The sequence below is a fragment of the Callithrix jacchus genome, chromosome 9 (genome assembly GCF_049354715.1).
Source record: "Callithrix jacchus isolate 240 chromosome 9, calJac240_pri, whole genome shotgun sequence".
Classification (NCBI taxonomy): domain Eukaryota; kingdom Metazoa; phylum Chordata; class Mammalia; order Primates; family Cebidae; genus Callithrix; species Callithrix jacchus.
The window spans coordinates 18,197,109-18,219,192 of NC_133510.1; the positions used below are offsets into that span (position 1 = coordinate 18,197,109).

Genomic DNA, 22,084 nt, shown 5'->3' on the forward strand with positions numbered 1-22,084 from the left:
TGCCTGTTTCAGCTAGCTCACCTTCCTCTAATAAAAGCTGAGTTCAGCTTAAAAGCTGATGATTAAAGGAAGGGGGAAAGTCTAAACCAGTGTGCTCACCCGCCCCTACTCTGCACCTGACATTTATGCAAAGTAGCCATTTGGCACAAAGGTGCCAAACTGTTCTGTCCAGTTACTTGGTCCTGTGATCCTGCTCTTCTTCTTGCCTCAAAGATTCTTCCAGCAACACCTCCCTCCTGCCTCCCAAGCCAGAAGGACACACAGAATCACTGAGTTGGAATGGACCTTGGAGATGCGTTCATTCTTAATGCATTTACTGAGCATGTCCATGTTCCAGGCAGTGCACTAAGCACAGAAGATCACACAGTTCAGGCTCCCTGGAGGTAGAGCCCAGAAACCCATATTTTAAGCTCCCCCAAGTGAGTTCTGTATGGACAGATTTGTGAGCCACATTCTAATATAATCCCCTCCTTTGGAACTAGTCTCTCCCACCTCTGAACTTGTGTTTTCCTTTATGTCATTGATGTTTATGTCGCCTTTCCAACTTTTTATGAATTCTTCTCATACTCCCCCAGGAGATTCCATGGCAACAAACATTAGGCTTTCCATGATGTGCCAGCTCTGGAACTTCAAGACCAGTCCCTCTGGCTGGGTCATCCGAGGGTCCCACAGAGCCTACCCTGCGTGTCAGTGCCCATGCCATCATGACAAGAGCCCAAAGTGAGCTGGGACTGGCTCCAGAGCCAAGCTTGGACCTGCTGCATGTCTCAGGAGGGAGTAGGGTTTCATTGAGTGTCTTCTTCCTGACACTGCTTCTTTGTAGGATGTCACAGGGAAGTGCCTCAATTGCAAATTCATATTAATGAAAACAAGCTGACAATCATCTCACTTTCAAAAGGGAGTCAGGGCTGGGCGTGGTGGCTCACACCTGTAATCCTAACACTTTGGGAGGCCGAGGCAGGTGAATCACCTGAGGTTGGGAGTTGAAGACCAACCTGGCCAATGGTTTCAGTAGAGACGGTGAAATCCCATCTCTATTAAAAATACAAAAATTAGCTGGGCATGGTGGCGGGTGCCTATAGTCCCAGCAACTTGGGAGGCTGAAACATGAGAATCGCTTGAACCCGGGAGGCGGAGGTTGCAGTGAGCTGAGATCATGCCACTGCGTTCCAGCCTTGGCCACAGAGCGAGAGTCTGTCTCAAAAGAATAAATCAAGAAAAGTAAGAGGCAGAACACTTTTTCAAACTTCAAATTGTCACGATTTCTCACTGTGAGTGGCATAATTATGTGAGAATAAAGATACCCCTCACGATTCTTTGCCCACTACATCCGGAGTTCAAGCCTTACCGTAATCGTCTCTTAAGCAGCTTTTCCGCCTCTCCCCAGTCCCTCCTATCCTCTACCCTGCCTCCTGAGTGCCCTCAGAAATGAAACATGAGCATCTGATCATGTTAGTAAGTTGCCTGTATCTCCTAGCGACTTCCCAGGCTCACAAAGCACCCCCAGCCTCAACCCTTTTCATAGCCCTAACCCTGCCTTTTGGCTCCTGCCATTTTCAAATATGGCACTGTTCCCCATCTCGGCACTTTCATTCCTGCTCTGTTTCTGCTTGGAATGTTCTCTTATCATTCACCCCACCACGACGTCACCAAGTCCATGTCCTGATCATTCACCCGCATTGAGGCCCCGGCCATAGCAGCACTTTCCCCAGGAAGCCTCTGTGATCATATTCGTGAGCCACTCGCTACCCCATGCTCTATACTTCTACCACGGCACCGGGCAAAGGCTTATTAGACAAGGTTGTTCTACTAGTTTCTTCTGCTGGTCTGTAAGACTCTTTAATCAAAGCCCTGGGTCTTATCTCAAAGCCTAACATGACATCCTGCATTAGAGATTGTGCATCCCTAACCTGAAATGCTCCAAAATCCATAACCTTTTGAGTGTCAACAATGACATCACTCATGTGCACAAACTTTGTTTCATGCACAAAATTATTTAAAATATTGTATAAAGTTGCCTTCAGGCCATGTGCATAAAGTGTATCTGAAACATAAATGAATTTTGTGTTTAGAGTTGGGTCCCATCCCCAAAAGGATCTCATTTTGTATGTGCAAATATTCTTAAATCTGAAAAAATCTGAAACTCAAAACACTTTTGTTCCCAAGTATCTCAGATAAGGGATACTCAACCTGTAGTAGGCATTTAATATGCACTAAAGGAGGAGGAAAATAAGGTGAGAGGGAAGGAGAGGAGAGAAGGAGGGAAGGAGCAGGAATTTTCAGGACCTAGCACTTGTCCTGAAAGATCTGAGACAACTGTAGGCCGCCCAGGGAGACAGCTGAGCTTTGACTTCAGTCCTTCCCCCTCCTGGTGGGCAGTCCGCCCTTGCCCCATTCTAGACTCATTCCCGGCTCCTAGTGGCTTCTGTTCCCACCAGGAAACAGTGATCCCCTGTTCCCTGGCCTTTCTTTTGGAAGAAGAGCCTCTAATAAGCAAATTCACACAAGAGAATCTTCTCTGCTCATGCCTGCCTCTCAAAGGCAACTGCAATTACAAAGAGAACCCTGGAAAAGGAAGCACTTTGTTCCAAATAAATGAACTGGTACTCAAAGGAGACAAGAAATGGTTCATGGTAGGAAAGAAGGACCTACCTGGCAGAAGCCTGCTCCCATTACAAATCACGCTGACCTGACCGTGTAATCTCTGTGTCAGAGTGGATGAAAGAGGAACCCTGAAGGGTGGAATTCCCAGTCCCAAGTCCACTTCGGTGTCTTGTCCCTACATGGTCTGCCTTCCCTCTATTCTGCATTCTCATCATGTCACGCCCTGACCCCCAGCATGCACAGGCTCTCTCACCCTGGGTAAAAAGTTCCGTTTACCCAAGGGCCACAGGGGAGTATATGTCCTGCACTTCCACACCACGACCCAAAGGATAATAGGACTTGTCTATTTAGGGCTAGTTAGAGCAGAACTCCAGAGGCATTGATTCATCTTATTACCTTGGACTGAATGCTGGATGTCCTCATATGGACAGTTCAGAAAAGAGAGCAACTGGACACTGCAGGCCTCAGGCCACCCAGCCTTTTCAGAAAGGCACACCTCCATCACACCATCCCGCCTCAGTCATACTTCACACGTGATTTTTCTATTTTCTCAGCTGACACCTCTTTCCCATTAAAAAAAAATCCCCAAGTGCCTGGTGGTTGGATGGGTAAGTGAAGCTCAATATCTGTGATATCAGCTCACAGCTTCTTCCTTACAGGCTCTGTCATCCTTCTCAGAGGCCAGGACTACTAGGAGTTAAAAACAAACACATTCACACAGCACGTGGGTGTGACCGGGAGCAAGAAAGAAACTCTTTGGGGATTTTCTGCAGAATGCAACTAGTTAGACAATTAGGCTCAGCAGAGCATCACAAAGAACTGAAAGGGAGGAAGAGAGGTGCCTGGGCTCCTAAGAGCCCCCATAAAGGATTAAGCTACCCTGGCTGCTACTGACCCGAAACAAATCACAGCATCTCTCCCACGGCCACTTGAAGCTAAGAGTCTACCTTTAAAGCCCCTTTGCTGTGCACGAGAAAGCCCAGGAAGCCTAGATGAGGAGGAGCCGCCTTCAGATCACACCGACAGCCACAGTGGCACCCCCGAGACCCATTAGTGGGATGAATGTAGCCAGCCTCTTGGGAGGACCAGTTTTCATCTTATGGATGTAGTAGCCTTCCTGGGGTCCTGCCCTACCAGCTCTGTCTCTGGTAGAGGTGGAAAGAGGAGATCCTGACATCTATTGTCCAGACAGCTGGAGTCAATTTCTAATGCATTCAGTGCAGAGTCTTGGGAAGATACTTCATCTTTTGGACTTCTGTTAAATGCACCTTGGAAAATCATGATGCTGAATGTGATCTTAGGGCATGAGTTGTATATTGCCCTTATTTTACAGATGGAGAGAGGCAAAGATTATCCAAGTGACTTGTCCAAGATAACACGATTAACAGCAGCAAGCCCAAATACAGAACCTAAGCCCTCTAGGCTCTTTTTCCTGTCTCATGCTGCCACCCAGTGATCTCCTCTGACCTCTGTGTTCTGCCAGGAAACCAAGTGGCAAGCATGATTAAAAATAAGATCATGCTTTTACTCTGATAAAACATGTTCTCAGCCTGAACACAGTTGACAATGGAGACATTTAGAAAACATTCATTCTATAAATTAGACACTAAATTTTCTATAGCATAACGTGTATTTATGCATCATATAGGAGGGTTTGAGTAGATGATTTCTAAGGCTCTGTATCGATTTAGAGAGAATGCCTTTGCATGCTTTTGCATATGTTATTTCTTCTACCTAAAATGCCCTCCCTCGGGTCCACATGCAGCCTCTTTTCGTAACTCTAGGGGGAATGATCCATTCAGAAGAAAATATGAATAAGGAGTCCTGTAACACATGCCATGTGACAGTACAAAAGTGGCTGACATGTCAGTGAAGCATGAAATGGTACCCTGGGCATTGCCAATTGCTTCATAAAACTTTGGGCTCCCAGAGAACTGATTCTACCTGCATGAGAGCACTGCCATGCCTCACTGTCACTTGTGTATATGCTCCCATTAGACTGTGCATTCTGTGAAAGGAGAGGTGCATTGTTTATTTTTGTATCCCAGCACCGAAAACAATGCTTGGCTCTCAGTAATCACATATGGGGTGATTTAATAAAAGGGTTCATCAGCCAAGGGTCTTGAAGGCTTCACAGGATAGAGAAAAGTACACAGACTTCAGAGTCAGATGGATTTTGACTGGCATTCTTACTCTGCCACTTGCTGGCTATGTGGCTTTGGCAAACCATTTACACTCTCTCAGGCTCAGCTGGCTTTTCCACAAAACAAGAGTAGTAAGCTCACATTTTTAAACAGAAAAGAAAAAGTTAAAAGATACAAGACAACAAGGTGCTGTGGGTGAGAATTAGCAGAAACTATGAACACCGGAATCTGATCTTGCCCCCCACATTTCCAAGTACATATATTTCCAAATATAACATCCAAATATTGGAATTATCAGGTAAAACTTATAAGTTAACTCTGCATAACTTGCCTGAAGAAATTAAAGAGCCTAAAAACGTGAGTAAATGTAAGACTCCATGCAAATAACCAAACAGATTTAAAAATGAACAAATTAGAACTTTCAAAACTAGAAATTATGACAGTGGAATTTATAAACCAAATGAATGGGCTTAATAACATGTTACACATAGCCAAAGAGTGTGAGCAAACTGGAAAAGACGGGTTTGAAGAAATTAACCAGCAAACAGCAAAGAGACAAAGAGATGAAAAATCTAGTCAGAGATTATAGATGTAGAGGATAAAACAAGGTCTAACAAACATTTAATTTGAGTTTCAGAAGACGAGAAAGAATATAAAAGACATAATCACAAAATGGCTAGAAGAATTTTTCAAAACTAATGAAAGGCAAAATTATAAAACTTTCAGAAGGCAGTGTCTGTATAACTTCAGAGTAAGGAACGATTTATTAAGGCAAAAAGTGCATACCATAAATGCACCGGCTTTTCATTCATTACTTCTGTTTATCAAAAAACAACATAAAGAAAGTAAAAAGAAAACCCAAGAGTATATAAAAGCTGCAGGATAAAAGAGATTACTACACAAACATCAACTGCTCTCTTACATACCAGAAATGAACATTGGAATTTGAAATCAAAAGCACATTAACATTTACATTAACACTCCCAAGAAATTGAAAAACTTAGCTATAAATATGACAAAATATGTATAAGATCTATCTGAGAAAAACTACAAGACTCTGACAGAAGAAATCAAAGACTATCTAAATAAATTGAGATCTTTTCCATGTTCATGGTCGGAAGGCTAAATCTCCTTAAGATGTTAGTTCTTCCCAACTTAATCTGTAGATTCCACACAATCCCAATCAGAATTCCAGCAAGTTATTCCATGGACATCAATAAACTGATTCTAAAGTTCATATGGAAAAAGAAAAGACCTAGAATAGCCAATACAAAACTGAAGAACAGCAAAGTTAGACGACTGATGACCCAACCTCAAGACTGACTATAAAGCTACAGCGATCAAGACAGTGTAGCACTGAAGAAAGAACAGACAAATAGTTCAATGGAACAAACACAGGTCCCATAAACAGACCCACAGTAACAGAGTCAACTGATCATTGACAAAGGAGCAAAATCAATTATGGAGAAAGGAGTCTCTTCAACTAATAGTACTAGGCCCAGCATGGTGATACACACCTGTAGTCCCAACTACTCAGAGGCTGAGGCCAGAAGATCACTTGAGATCAGGAGTTTGAGACCAGCCTGGGAAATGCAGCAAGACCTATCACAAACAAAAACAGTGCTGGCACAATGGAACACCACAGAAGAAAGTATTAATCTAGACACAGACCTTATACCTTCCACAAAAATTAACTCAAAATGGCTCATAGACCTACCTATAAATCACAAATCTATAAAACTTCTAGAAGATGACATAGAAGAAAATCTAGATAACCTTCGGTTCAGTAGTGACTTTTTAGCTACAATGAAAACAGCATGATCATGATGAAACAAATGGATAAGCTGGACCTCATTAAAATTAAAACTTCTTCGCAAAGACTTTGTTAAGGAAATGAAAAGAGAAAACACAGACTGGTAGAAAATAAGTGCAAAACACATATCTAATAAGGGATTTGTGTCTACAAATACAAAGAACTCTTAAAATTCAACAATAAGGAAACAATCCAGTTAAAAACTGGCAAAATATCTGAATAAACACCAGCTCTCCAAATAAGATATATAGATGGCAAATATGCATGTGAAGAGATCCTCAATATTATATTATTAGGCAATTGCAAATTAAAACAACGAGATGCCACTACACACCTACTAGAATGCCCAAAACCACACACTTTGACAACATCAAATGCTGGCAAGGAGGTGACATAACAGGAATTCTTATTTGTTGTTGGTGGGAAGGCAGAATGGTACAGCTAGTTTGGAGGATAATGTAGCAGTTTCTTTTGAAGCTAAATGTAGCCTTAACCTACAATCCAGCAATCATGCTTCTTGGCATTTACCCAAATTAACTAAAAAATGTATATCCATATAAAAAACCTGCACATGAATGCTTATGGCAAATCTGTTTATAACTGCTAAAATATTGGAAGCAACCAAATTATTCTTCAATCAGTGAATGGATAAACAAACTGGTACATCCATACAGTGTGGTATTATTCACTGATAAAAGGAAATAAACTATCAAGCCATGAAAAAGTGGAGAACTTTGCTAAATGTAAAAAGGCAGTCTGAAAAGGCAACGTACTGCATGATTCTATGGTACAATACTCTAGAAAAGGCAAAACTAAGGAGATGGAAAAGAGTGGTTGCCAGGGGGTTTGTTGTGGGGGAAAGGAATGAACAGATGGACAATGGACTATTTTTAGGTCAGTGAAACTATCCTGTATCATCCTATAATAGTAGATAAATGACACTATGCCTTTGTCAAACTCAATAGAATGTACAGCACAAAGGAGGAACTCTGATGTAGACTATGAACATCAGTTAATAATGTATCAATCTTGGTCCATCAATTGCACCAACTACACATGAATGTAAAATGTTAATAATAGGAGAAACTGTACAGAGGAATAGGGTATATGGAAAGCGTACTTCTCTGCTCAATTTTTCTGGGAACCTAAAACTCCTCTTTAAAATTAAGTAAGTAAAAAACAGACAAGCCCACAACTAGGAGAAGGTATTTGTAGCACATACAACTGAGGAAGGATTAGTAGACAGAATATGTAAAATATTCTACAAATCAATAAAAAGGGCAAACAACACCACAGAAAAATATTTAAACAATAAAGGCACGACAGGGCATTTCGAAGAACAGGAAACACAAATGGCCAATAAATATATGAAGAAAGGTTCAGTCCCATTAACAATCATCATCAAAATACATGTTAAAATGCAATAAATTGGCCAGGCGTGGTGGCTCATGCCTGTAATGCTAGCACTTTGGGAGGCTGAGGGGGGTGGGTCACGAGGCAGGAGATCAAGACCATCCTGGCCAACATGGTAAAACTCCTTCTCTACTAAAAATATAAAAAAAGCTAGGCATGGTGGCATGTGCCTGTAGTCCCTGCTACTCGGGAGGCTGAGGCAGAAGAATTGCAAAGATCACACCATTGCACTACAGCCTGGGTGACAGAGCAAGACTCTATCTCAAAAAACAAACAAACAACAACAACAAAATTAATTATTGTTAGTAAATGGCAAACTTAAAAGTCACACAATATCAGGTACTAAAAAGGACGTGGAATGACTGAACTGTGTGCACACTGCTGTTGACAAGGTACATTGGTACCAGTGTTTTGGAAAACAGTTTGTCATTATCTGGTAAAGTTAAGCATTCACATATCCTGTTACCCAGCAGTTTCCCTCCTGGGAAGACACCTTAGAAATGTCTATACAGACACACTAAGAAACATGAGCAAGAATGCTCATAGCTGCATGATTTTAAATAGCAAATATGGCCGGGCACAGTGGCTCACCCAGCACTTTGGGAGGCCAAGGCTGATGGATCACTTGAGGTCATGAGTTTGAGAGACCAGCCTGGCCAACATGGAGAAACCCCATTTCTACTAAAAATACAAAAGTTAGTTGCACGTGGTGGTGCACACCTGTAATCACAGCTACTTGGGAGGCTGAGGCACAAGAATAACTTGAACCCGGGAGGCAAGGCTGCAGTAAGCTGAGATCGCACCACTATACTCCAGCCTGGGAGACAAAGCAAGACTCTTGTCAAAAAAAAAAAAAAAATCACGGCTGGGCATGGTGGCTCACACCTGCAATCCCAGCACTTTGGGAGGCCAAGGTGGGCAGATCACTTGAAGTCAGGAGCTGGAGACCAGCCTGGCCAAAATAGTGAAACCCTGCCTCTACCAAAAAAACAAAAATTAGCTGGGCATGGTGGCAGATGCCTGTAATCCTAGCTACTTGGGAGGCTGAGACAGGAGAATCACTTGAACCTGGGGTGGAGGTTGCAGATCTCGCCACTGCACTCCAGCCTAAGTGATAGAGTGAGACTCCATCTCAAAAAAAAAAAAAAAACTAAAAAATAAATAAATTGCAAATACACAAGAAAAAACAAAATGTCCATTAATTACAAAACTGATTTAAAAATGTGGTGTTTCTGTATAATGAAACACGGCAGTTAAATGAATTGATAACCAGTGTTCCTAGAACAGAGGATCATCATCTTATTCATAGTATTTAAATACTCAGGGCACAGGTAATGATCAATTAATGATCAATCAGAAGAGGCCTGATCTATCCCAGTGAAAGCCAGCCAAATGTTATACCAGTATACACTGGCTTAGCACTAAGCATAAAAAGCAAGTTTCAGAAGAACGTGTAACAGTATGATTCCATGTACGTAAAAATCAAAAACATGCAAAATTAGCTAACACATAGTTTAGAAGATTTAGAGACAGATCATCAGTGGAATAATAGATATAGAACTCAACAGAATAGTTATCTCAGGGGACAATGAACAGGACAAGATGCAGTGGGAAGGGACACACAGGGGACTGCTTTTGTAAAATCTTGTGTTAGGTCCACACAAAAGTGGCCATGGTACTGCAGTATCATTCTTTATACCTTACACATATCTCTTTAATATTCTTTCACATATACTCAACACTTAATCATGAGAATTATTTCTTGAAAAGGAAGTATGAATTACAGAATAAAATCTGAATCCTGATTTCAGCTTTTATTCCCAGAACGACTTTGGGTACCTTGCTATATAAATCTCTGGATCTCAGTTTCCTTCTCTGTCAAATGGAGGCGATGACCACCTCAAAATTGTTGAAAGAAGCGAGCATACACGGCTATAACACACGGGAAAGGCACGGATTGCATTCTGAACATCTCTATTCTCACCTCCAATGTCGAACTGCTACTCTATTTGTCATAGCCTGAAGAAGCTTTCAATAGAAGTATCTATTGCTCTGATTAATTCTTGTACTAAAAGACATGTGCCCCCCAACAATTCCTGCTCATTTCACATTCCTTTGACATAACCAAAAGTAATTTCAAATCTTTGTTCTCCTTCCTTTTATTAGAAATCAAAGCACCAATGAAAATGCAGAACAAAGAAACTGGTACTTCCCATGTAGATCTCGGGAAGAATGGGGCCCTGGGGAAGAATGGGGAAGAGTATGTAAAACTCTCCTTCAGGGCCCCAATTCATCCCAAATGTAGATATTATATACAAGTGTATGCCTATGTTCATTGAGCCACTGATTTTTTAGATTGGCTGCTTGTGATTATATTTTAGATGTTTTAATGTTAACTTGTAATGATCATTACAAGTTCTTCTAGTCTGAGTCTTCCATTTGCATTTAAAAGTTGAATGCAGGCTGGGCGCGGTGGCTCACTCCCATAATCCCAACACTTTGGGAGGCCAAGGAGGGTGGATCACAAGATCAGGAGTTTGAGAACAGCCTAGCCAATATGGTGAAACCCATCTCTACTAAACATACAAAAATTACCTGGGTGTGATGGCACACACCTGTAGTCCCAGCTACTCCAGAGGCTGAGGCAGAAGAATCACTTTAATCAAGGAGGCAGAGGTTGCAGTGAGCCTAGATCGTGGCACTGCACTCCAGCCTGGGCAACAGAGCGAGACTCCATCTCAATTAAAAAAAAAAGTGAAAGCCGGGTGCGGTGGCTCAAGCCTGTAATCCCAGCACTTTGGGAGGCCGAGGCGGGTGGATCACGAGGTCAAGAGATCGAGATCATCCTGGTGAACATGGTGAAACCCTGTCTCTACTAAAAATACAAAAAATTAGCTGGGCATGGTGGCACATGCCTGTAATCCCAGCTACTTGGGAGGCTGGGGCAGGAGAATTGCCTGAACACAGGAGGCGGAGGTTGCGGTGAGCCGAGATCGTGCCATTGCACTCCAGCCTGGGTAAGTAACAAGAGAGAAACTCTGTCTCAAAAAAAAAAAAAAAAAAAAAGTGAATGCATTACCATAAATAATAGTGTTCCACCTTAAAAACCTAGACAAAACTAGCAATTAACATTTCTGCTGCTTGCCCTCTCTTCAGTTTCATCTGATTTCCATTTCTTTGCCCAACACCAAATGGTCAGATTAGGGTTTTGTTTTGTTCCTGCTTTTTGTATAGGGAGTGCTGATGAGACAGGGAAATGAAAAAATGAATGGCCCTCAGATACCCTCTTCCACTGTGTGACACTCGTTGATAAGCCCATCTCTTACAGGAAGCCCCTTTCTGTTAAATGGAGAGACAGAGGAAAGGTAAAAGCAACCAATATTTATTGGGCTTCCAACATTTGCCAGCCGGAGAGCTCACATTCTCTTACCTCATTTAATATCACCGGAATCAGAGAATGCAGGAATAATTATTCCAGTTTCACAAACAGCAAAGGGTCAGAGACAATGACCTAACTGAGGTCTAGAGCTGATGATGAAATGGACACCTGTCCCCACGTGATAGAAAAGAGCTTTTTAAAAAATGTACATGACCCCCAAATATTCTGATTTCAGTAGTCTTTAAAACTTCCCTGGGTGTTCCCAACACACAACCAAGGCTAAGAATCTCTGGTCTATTCAATTCCAACTCTTTAACTGCCAGGGAAAATAAAGGTGAGTCGTTACCATTCTCAGCATTTAATCAAAACATCTGGTCTTCCTACAAAGAATCCCAATTTTACAGTTTATGAGTGTTTTATGGCCTGTTTTGTTCTCCACTGCATCCCTAGCCCCCAGAACTACATCTGAAATGAATAGACAGTAGATATTTGTAGGGGGAACAAATGAATAAACACACTCCTAGTTTTTATTCCACAAGTACACATCAAGTGCTATTCTGTGCGAGGCACTGACCTAGGTTCTGGGGGTCTGGCACTGAACCAGTCCAATAAAACTTTGCCATTGTGCAGTGTCCATTCTAGAGCAGCAATGTCCAACAGAAATATTATATGAGTCATGCATATAATTTAAAATTTTCTGGTAGCCACATTAAAGAGGTAAAAAGAAACAGATGAAATTAATTGTAATAATTGTAATAATGTTTTATTTAACACATATTCAAAATACTATCTTAAAATATAAACAATATAAAATTATTTTACAACTTTATTGAGGTATTGGCATATGATAAAATATAAACTACAATATGATATAGATAAAATAAGACAAAATATTAACCCAACTATAAAAAATTACTAATGCGTCATTTTATATTTATTGTTTTCACACCAAGTCTCCGGAATCTGGTGTGCATCTGACACTCACAGCACGCCCCCAGTAGGAGACATGCAGAGGGCCATGTTCCAAGGGCTACCATATTGGACAGTGCAGTTCTGGGGGGCAAGACAGACAATAAACAAGTAAGCAAACAGATTTGTAATTAGAAAGGGTGGGAAAGGAAACCCACTCTAAGGAGGTGATATTCGGCAAGTGAAAGGATCTAAGAAATTAACTGAGAAAAAGTACCTGTGCTTCTGATGCTGAAACTGCAGATGTGTCTTCAGGATGATTCTGGATGTACTTTGTAGCATCTTGTGGTTGTCAGGGAGATTGTAATGTAATATCCTAAATTAACAGCTTCCCTCCCTAGGACTCTCTCCCAGGTTCTCTTCCTGACATAGCCTAACCTGTGATCCAGGAGCTCAGATAGCTTCTCAAGTCCCAGAAACCAGCTGAGGCATCGCTGACATGCAGAAAAGCCAGAAGTCCTCCAGCCTACTGGTTGGGATGACTGAGGACCAAAAGACCTCTGTTCCCCCTGCCGGCAGTTAGGATAAATACAACACGGAGCATTTTCCTGAGAGTCCGATCTTGGCTTACCACAACTCCGCCTCCCGGGTTCAAGAGATTCTCCTGCCTCAGCCTCCCGAGTAGCTGGGATTATAGGTGCACGCCACCAGGTCCGGCTAATTTTTTATTTTTAGTAGAGACAGGGTTTCGCAATATTGGTCAGGTTGGTCTCGAACTCCCGACCTCAGGTGATCCACCCGCCTCTCCCTCCCAAAGTGCTGAGATTACAGGCGTGAGCCACCGCTCCCAGCCTCCTGAGAGGCTGAGAGTTCTTTGATCCTTGCCAGCTAAGCAAAAAGGATAGGGAACCTCCACTGGCATCAAGGTCTTACCTCGTGTTAGCCAAATGAATAGGGCATTCTGAAAAGAACTCCAGATTACTAGAGAGAGGGCTACACTATCCTCTTAAAGTCAAGTGAAATCACATTTAAAAATTTCCCTTGGCTGAAATGTTACCAAGATCCATATTAAAATATGTGAATACTTGGTTATTATAAATATCACACTTATCATTTGTAACTTTAAATACTGTGAAAACATAAATTATGATTCATTTATTTAAATATTTAAGTTGTCCTCTTAACACCTGCTTGGGGCAGTAGACATGGTAAGATCCATAGCTCTCTCTTCAGCGTTTTCTTAGATGAAGGGATTATGATTCATACAATTCATTTTCTTTCTCCAGTTAGTATCGTAACTGTCCACTGAAACCCAAGACTTCATGTGCAGAAACCAGTTACTGACTTGTTTGCATTTCCTTACTCAACCCTATTAAATTCAATTGGATGAGAAGTCCACTGAGGAAAACCAATAGACAGTAAAAGATTTATTTAAGACCCATTAGAATGACTAGCAATACGAAGACAGTAGTTTTAAGTTTAAAGAGTATTTTTAAATGATACTGCAAATTTGCCAGTAATTATTGTAAAATACAACATGAGCAAATCAATTTTGAATATGGCATTTTTATTTTATTTTAATTTATTTTGGGACAGAGTTTTCTTCTGTTGCCCAGGCTGGATGCTGTGGTGCAAGCCCGGCTCAGTGCAGCCTCAACCTCCTGGGCTCAAGTGATCCTACTACCTCAGCCTCCCAAGTAGCTGGGACTAGAGGTGTGCACCACCACACCCAGCTAATTTATTATTGTCATTACTATTTGCAGAGACGGGGTCTTGCTATGTTATCCGGGCTGATGTCAAACTCCTGGGCTCAAGTGATCCTCCTACCTCAGCCTCCCAAAGTGCTGAGATTACAGGTGTGAATCATCATGCCCAGACTTACTTTATTTTTGACAATTTCTATCATTGTAACTGCAACAGAGTTTGCTTTCTTTAAAATTAATTGTAATGTACAAGGAACTTTACAGAAAAACATTTAACAGAGCTGTCATTATGCAACAGAGAGGCATATGGATTTGGTCGGGTGTGGCGACTCACACCTGTAATCCCAGCAGTTTGGGAGATCAAAGTGGGATGATTGCTTGAACCCAGAAATTCAAGACCAGTCTGGGCAACACAGCAAGGCCCTTGTCTCTACTTTCAAAAATTTAAAAAATAGCAATTAAAAGAGAAGATGGGTTTGAATTCCATCCTCCACTCACTGGCATTATACCCATAAGCTAGTTGGCCTTGCTTGTATATCAATCTCCCCTCTGTAAAATGAGAATAATAATAGCAGTTGCCACTAAGGCACATGTGTCACCTCAGCATTCAATAAATGTGCACTCTAGCAGCTTAAAAAAGTGCAAGTTGCAAACCTCATGATGATTTTGCTAAAATAAAATCATAACCAAGACTGTTCTGTTTGCACCATATTTTAACACTTGAAAAGAATGGCATCTTTCTTATATTATCATGTTTTGCTGGAGGCTTATTTTTTCAACTATTTTACAGTACTTTTTATTTTATCAAAGTAAGTTTGTTTTAAGTATTCAAAATTGCACCTGTAAATTGCAAAATAAATGTGTTTTGTTATATGTGGCAGTGGTACCAGTAGCGGGCTAGAGCCTTAGGGTCTATTTGGATGAGTTCTAATCCCCAGAGGGACAATCCTAGGGTTAAATCAGGAAGAGCGCTTAGAAGAGGAAACTAAAGTCCTAATTTTCAGGAAGTGTATGTGATTTATACGAGGACGGTTTTTGCTAGTCCTTCTAGGCTGTCGAACTCCGCTTCTCCCAATCAGTGGTGCAGGCAGGATTCAGAAGTCAAACCTGAGTGCTTTGGGCTGAAGTTTGCTGCAAAACTTTCAGGACAAAGACCCCAAACAATGTGATCTTTTGAACAAACTAAGAAATTCAAACTGAGTGCTGCTGGATTTTAAAAATACCCGATTGGCCGGGCGCGGTGGCTCACGCCTGTAATCCCAGCACTTTGGGAAGCCGAGGCGGGTGGATCGCGAGGTCAAGAGATCGAGACCAACCTGGTCAACATGGTGAAACCCCGTCTCCATTAAAAATACAAAAAAATTAGCTGGGCATGGTGGCGCGTGCCTGTAATCCCAGCTACTTGGGAGGCTGAGGCAGGAGAATTGCCTGAACCCAGGAGGCGGAGGTTGCAGTGAGCCGAGATCGCGCCATTGCACTCCAGCCTGGGTAACAAGAGCGAAACTCCGTCTCAAAAAAAACAAAACAAAAAAAAAACAAAAAGAAATAAATAAATAAAAATAAAAATACCCCTGATTTAGAAGTTGATCCCATAGATGGTTATCACAGTCATCCCATCACAACTTTAACTTCAGTGCAGTGGCACTGCACTAGTTTTTGAGCCAGAGTAAAGGGAAAGACACCATGTCTGTGTTAGGAAAAAAAAGCAGATCTTTTCTGGAAATGTTCTTGAACTATTCCAGGACACTTCTGGTAGGATCCCGCTTATATAGGGCAGAATAAAAGATACCGTGGATGCCCTCACCCACGGTCTTCTGGAATACAGCTCAACTGTCAGATTAAGGTCTTGCCCTTCTGCTGATTTTCCTTCCACACCCACCCCAGGTTTGGCCCTGCCAGTCAGCATGATCCCCCACACCTTTCCCTTTGCACTGTCCCCAGAGGTGCTTGGAGTACAACCATCCGCACTGGATCCTGAGTCCCTACGTCCTTGCAATATCTCACTTTCCCAATGAAAATTCAAAGATCTTACCTTAGCATACTTTAACTTTTCTTTCAAACCCATGGATGAAGTCAAATCTCATGTCCTTGGCTTTTTAGCATCCATGTGAGTCCTGCAATAAGGGGAGTAAAAAGTAATTGGCAGGAGTAAACCTAAGCAATGGCCCTCACACTCAGGGACAAAAGACAGCAGGCAGGTTTGAAGAAAAGAAGGCAACAGGCCTAAAAGCAGGAGCAAGGTCTCTGCTTCTCCCTTGCTTCCCTTCTCATGGCCACGTGAGGTCAGGAGGTCAGAGCAAAAGACAGAAGCCAGGAAAAAAGGAGAGAATCAAATGATTCTTGGTTTAAGAAACTAAGGGGGAAAAATCCCATTTCCTCTAGTTCACTGGAGAGTAAACTTCATGCTTTTGCCACAAACATAAGTCTCCTATAAGATGGGCATATTTGTGGGCTATTTGGATAGTTTAACACCTATAGAAAAAAAAGGGGGACAGTTGGTGGAAACACTTTCTCTAAACATCATTTGGTCATGTTTGCATTCTCTGTTCAGAGCACAGTTCTATGAATAATTAACTTACTGCAAGACAAAAAAACATTGCACACATTTATGGAATCTAGTGTAATTTCTGTAAGTGGAAGGTGAGTCTTGGAGGGCTCTCAGGACACTCCCACTCCCTGTTACATTAGCAAAGCACCGCTGAAACTGCTTGCTCTGTGTCCTTTACAAGTCCCTTTTCAGCCTCTAACCTTAACCAAGAGCTAAGGGAATCAAGAATACAAGAAACGAGCAGAACGGGAACCAATGCAAATGTTATCACAGCTTCTACAAATCACTCCACTGGCAGGCTCTTGCACACACTGTGTAAATGATGATGGCACCACTACTTTGAAAGTATTCAGAGGACTGAGGATGAGTCAGGCTAGCATTTGCTGCAGCATAACTATTGAAAAATCAGAAGCTGTCCATAATGGAAAGTTCAAAAACTTGGCACACATATGTTTTATGAAATATAATGCAGTCATTTACAAAGATCTTTAAGTGTGCCCATAATGTATTGAGCAAAACACAGTAGAATATGTGTGTAATATAAGTCTATATTTATTTAACAAAAACCAAAATGCAAGCATGACTTTACAAGGCCATATTGAAAAATCTGGAAGAAATGAACTATAATAGTGACTTCTGAGAAGTAGGGCTGGGGGAGGTGAGTGGGAACGTTAATTTTAACACACACACACATACATACGATATGAAAATATCCTGCACAAAAGCAAACAAAAATTACCAGTAGCTTCTCTGCTTATGATCATAGTTTCACTTCTTCCTTCCTTTCCTTTCTTTCTATAAACATTTGCTGAGACAATTTCACTGATGAACAAGACATGGTCTCTGCCCTCAAAGAGAACTCCTTATCCAGGAAAGGAGCTATATAGAAGTAAGTAGATCATGATGCTGCATGTGACCGATGTATTAATAATGCAGGCTTGTGCAACCAGCTCACAGAGCATGCTTCAAGGTGTGGACTCGGTCAGCTGGGGGAGCTGAGGAAGCCTTCATGCTTAAGCGGGACAGAACCATCTCTGAAGAATGAGGGGGGCAGGCAGGGGTGTCAAGGGCAGATGGAGGAGGACACACAAAGAACATAGACATGAAAGAACATTGTCTTTTCCAGAAATTCTGAGCACTCTCCTTGGACATTGCTGGTGGAGGGCCAGGGAGGTGGGTTAGATTGTAAAGGGTCACATGGTCCAAGTTGGAGTCTTAGGGCCTACGTGGCTACGCTAAGCCTGGGCTAAGATGAGATTTGTATTCTGGTACCATCTCCCTCATAACATCATGAAGCACAATCTGGAGGAACTAGGAAGGCATTTGGGGTGTCTAGACAAGAGGTAATGAGAGCCTCAATTAAGGCAGTGACAGTGAGGATAGAAGTATGAACTTGGGAAAGATTTGGGAGACAGAACAGGTAGAATTTTGGCCATCAACTGGACATGGGATTTGTAAAATCTCAATATTGGGCAAAAATGAATACAATAGTTTTTCCTGTCAAGACTCTGTGTGGAGTGTTCTCTTCCTTTACTTCACAGAGATGTAGGAGACTATGAAAGAACATGTGCAAAGGGCGCGGAGGCTCACACCTGTATCCCAGCACTTTGGGAGGCCGAGGTGAGTGGATCACCTGAGGTCAGGAATTTGAGACCAGCCTGGCCAACATGGCAAAACCCCACCTGTACTAAAAATACAAAGGAAGTTAGCCGTGTGCAGTGGCATGCGCCTATAATCCCAGCTACTCGGGAGGCTGAGACAGGAGAATCTCAACCTGGGAGGCAGAGGTTGCAGTGAGCCAAGATCACACCACCACCCTCCAGCCTGGACAACAGAGTGTGCTCCATCTTAAAAAAAAAACAAAACAAAACAGTAAATGTGAAATCTTCCAAACAACTAGAGCCCTTTCCTCTGTTCAGCTCTGACAACTCTGGAGGTAGAGAAGGAGCAAGCCCTAAAGGAAATGCTGTGGAATCATGGAGTCTTGTCTCAAAACCCCCTAACACACAGTGCCATGAATTTGAATGAGTCGTTTATCCTCTCTGTGCTCAGTTTCCTCATCTGCAAAATGATGAGACTGGACCAGATGATTTCTAAAGTCCTTTTCGGGTCTACATTTCTTTAAATCTACAAAAATACTGACAAGACTGAAAAAAAATATCTGTTGTGACTTATTCCAACTTTGCCATCCCTTGGATAACTCTGTGATTACTAAACTATTTTGTGCCTTTCTTTTTTTTAATGCATGAAATCTGGCTTCTAACAGTACAATTTAACCCTTGCTCAAAGCTTTGCAAATGCTCCCTTTTTATCCTCAAAATATGTGGTGAGCTATGTGGAAAAGAATTAAAATGCTTTTTATATTTCCTTTGTGTCTTGCTGCACTGACTCCCAGACTCTGGAGTTAGAAGTGGTTTTGGAGACGATCTCATCCATTTTCCCACCCAGGGGAAGAATCCTTCCTATGACATCCCTGACAATCACTCTATCTAGGCTGGAATATTTCTGTGACAGAGTGCACTGTTTTTCTAGGCAACCCACTTCACACTCAGCTGTTAATTTACATATGGTTGGTGCTTGATAAATATTTCTTAGAAAAACAAATGATATTGAGCAAAATTTCCCCCACTGATCCTTGCTGTCCTCTGCAGAGTACAAATGAACAAATCTGTCTCTTTCCTACATGTTCTTGCATGTTCCAAACCTGAGTAGAAAAACGCCTGCTTCCCTCCCCTGCACCTCCTCATCTCCAGGCATTCTGTGAAGTTTTTTCAAACCTGTCTTCATATGATGGCACATCCAGGCCTGACAGAGACAGCCTGCCTTGTGGTTGCTCTTATTTTATAGTTTTCTATGATCTCAAAGTGGCTACAGTCTCCAGAGCCTGGATTATGTTCTAATCACTGCTAAGTCAGGCAGCAAGACCATATCCTCTGATGCGGTCATCGCATTTCTATTACTGCAGCCTCCACCAGCATCTGCTCTTTGGGGAGCTATCACAACACACTCACAATGGGCTTGGAGTCAACTAAAACCACTAGTTCCCAGTGCTGGGTCCTCCACATGCTTGAGAAGTATGGATTCTAGCCGAGTTCTAAACAATATGTGGAGCTGGAGAAGGCAAAGTCAGGGAAGAGTGGCTGGCATACTGCTAGAGATTCCCTTCCGGTTTATCTCTGCGTTCTCCATAAGAACCAAAACAAACGAGAAACCATAGATGTAAGCAATAGAAGCAATCAGCCAGAGCCCATGCTTGAAGAATTTCTTAAAACTACGAGGTTTTACATACCAACCACGTGTAGGTGATTCAATCGCTCAAGCAAGACAAAAGGTATTTCCATTTGTTGTTTCCGCTGTTTGAACTTTTCCCCTAAATGGCCTCCTGCTTTTGCCAAGTCTCCACTTAAGCCTAGACAGTGAAGCCTGGACAGTGAAGCTTGAATTAATATTGGTGGCCCGGTGTGGTTGCTCACACCTGTAATTCCAGCACTTTGGGAGGTCGAGGTGGGTGGTTCACCTAAGGTTGGGAGTTCAAGACCAGCCTGACCAAAATGGAGAAACCCCATCTCTACTGAAGATACAAAAAAATTAGCCAGGCATGGTGGTGCATGCCTGTAATCCCAGCTGCTTAGGAGAGTGAGACAGGAGAATAGCTTGAACCCAGGAGGTGGAGAATGTAGTGAGCTGAGATTGCACCATTGCACTCCAGCCTGGGCAAAGAGCAAAACTCTGTCTCAAAAAAACAAACAAACAAAATATTGGTGATACTGTCAGTTGCTTAAGACATGTCAGAGGGGTCACAATTTTCCTAAGCTCTGAGGAGCTGCTGAACATTTCAAATGCAGCAAATGTCACAAAATAGCCTTCAGAACCCCTCAAATTGTGCATCGTTCATCTGTTTTTAAAGGAGAGATTTGCTAATACTGGGAATCTCCTGTGAGCGGCAGCTCTGGGTGTATGATCTCCACACACCTTAGCGTGCTTTTGTGACCGGCGCTGGGCTCTGGTTGAGCAGAGGTGCCCAGGCATATGGGCTGGGTGGGAACATGGTTAATGCCTGCCAGAGCCTCAATGCGAGGCGTGTGGTCATGGACAGACTTAGGACTACCAAGTGGACACGCAGTAAATAAGAGAAAGAAAGGGAGGAAGAAAGTCTGGCGTCCCAGTGAGGGCTGGAAGGACAGTTCCAGGGTAGGTGTGATGAGTTTCTCAGAAGCCCTCACTCCCTGTCCTGCACTCAGCTGGAGTCGGCGATGCATCGGCATCTTAACAGAAAAGTATACTGATGTTGGATTCCGAGGATGCAGCTGTATTTTCCAAGTCTGCGCACCACACCCCGCCCGGCTCTCTCTGACCCACACTCCCCAGTCTACTCTTGCATTCCGCGCGCTTTTCATTCTTCCCCACGACCCCGTCTCCCAGCTTTGTCACCTAGAAGAGCGTAGCGGACCCTAGCTGGCTCGTAGTCTTGCCGGAATGCTCGCGAACTAAGAGCCTCCGCGGTCCTTTTATTCTGGTGCGGGTAGATGGCGAGTGGAGCTGCCCGAGGCCGGCGCTAACCGCCAACCGCTGCGGGAGGCTTGGGAGCGCGAGGCAGAGCGCGCGACACGGCCACGGCCCCTCCCGTCGCTATAGAAACGGCATCCGCCCTTTTGTGACTCCGGAGCTGAAAGGGCTTCCTCAGGATATGGTCCAGTCCCAAACCACCTTGCAGAGCAGCAGCCAAAAGAACATATTTCTCATCCTCCTACTCGCATTCTCTTGCCCCAGTTCTTTAAAATACAGGGCAAGAATTGAACAAAATCCCAGCAAAAAGAGCTTAATATTGGTTGCCCAGACCAGACACTTGAAATCATCCCTACTCTTCCCTTCTTCAAACAAAGCATGTGGTTATCAGAATTGCATCAAAAGTTCTGGCCCTGCGCGGTGGTTTTACACCTGCAATCCCAGCGCTTCGGCAGTTCCAGGCAGGAGATCACTTGAGGTCTGGAGTTCAAGAATAGCCTGGCCAATGTAGTGAGACCGCCCCCCGCCCCACCACCCTCGTCTCTATCTAGAAGTTTTTTTTGAGAAAAAAAAAAAAAAATGCGTCGCAAAAGTTCCAGGTTAAATCCATTAATCAGCTGAACACTTTTTGAGTGCTTACTCTGCACCAGGTTGTAGGAAGACATGAAAGGGAAATTTATAATTGAATGACAGTAGGTTGACCTGGAGAGGAGCACACAGTGTGGTCCAGGCAGAAAAGACATTCTGAAAGAGCTGAGTTGAATTTGACTCTTCACGGACGGGTAGCAGTTAGCTACATAAAGGAAGCAAGTCCTAGTCTGAAGGCCAGAGCCATGGAAAAGCATGGCACCATTGTGGCAGCACCCAGTTTAGTGGGGCAGGGATCAAAGGTGTACATGGGCCGACAAGGGTGAAACAGCAGGAAGGGGCCAGCCAGACACGAAGTAGCTTGTGAACTAGACCAGGGTAAGATTTGTGTGTGTGGACTGTAGATGGGTGTTCACGCTGACTTTATTTTACAAAACCCTCTATGGCAGTAACAATGGAAGGCAGGCCCGAGTAGGT

General features: G+C 42.8%; 1 protein-coding gene across 50 annotated transcripts in view; it reads right to left on the bottom strand.

Annotated features, from left to right (window-relative positions):
• LOC118144223 (uncharacterized) overlaps positions 1-21,084 on the bottom strand; it is a 125,196-nt gene extending 104,112 nt beyond the window's left edge. For 42 of the 50 annotated variants that reach the window (XR_013522586.1, XR_013522584.1, XR_013522582.1 and 39 more), the window contains exons 1-2: positions 20,945-21,084; positions 15,998-16,079 (exon numbers count right to left, since the gene is read on the bottom strand). The gene's annotated coding sequence lies outside the window, so the exon portion shown is untranslated. Of the gene's footprint in view, positions 1-11,404; positions 11,522-11,927; positions 13,661-15,997; positions 16,080-19,802 lie in introns of all 50 variants that reach the window. The other 8 variants (XR_013522587.1, XM_078338555.1, XM_078338551.1 and 5 more) reach the window with 5 other exon arrangements.
• Positions 21,085-22,084: the final 1,000 nt, after the last annotated feature.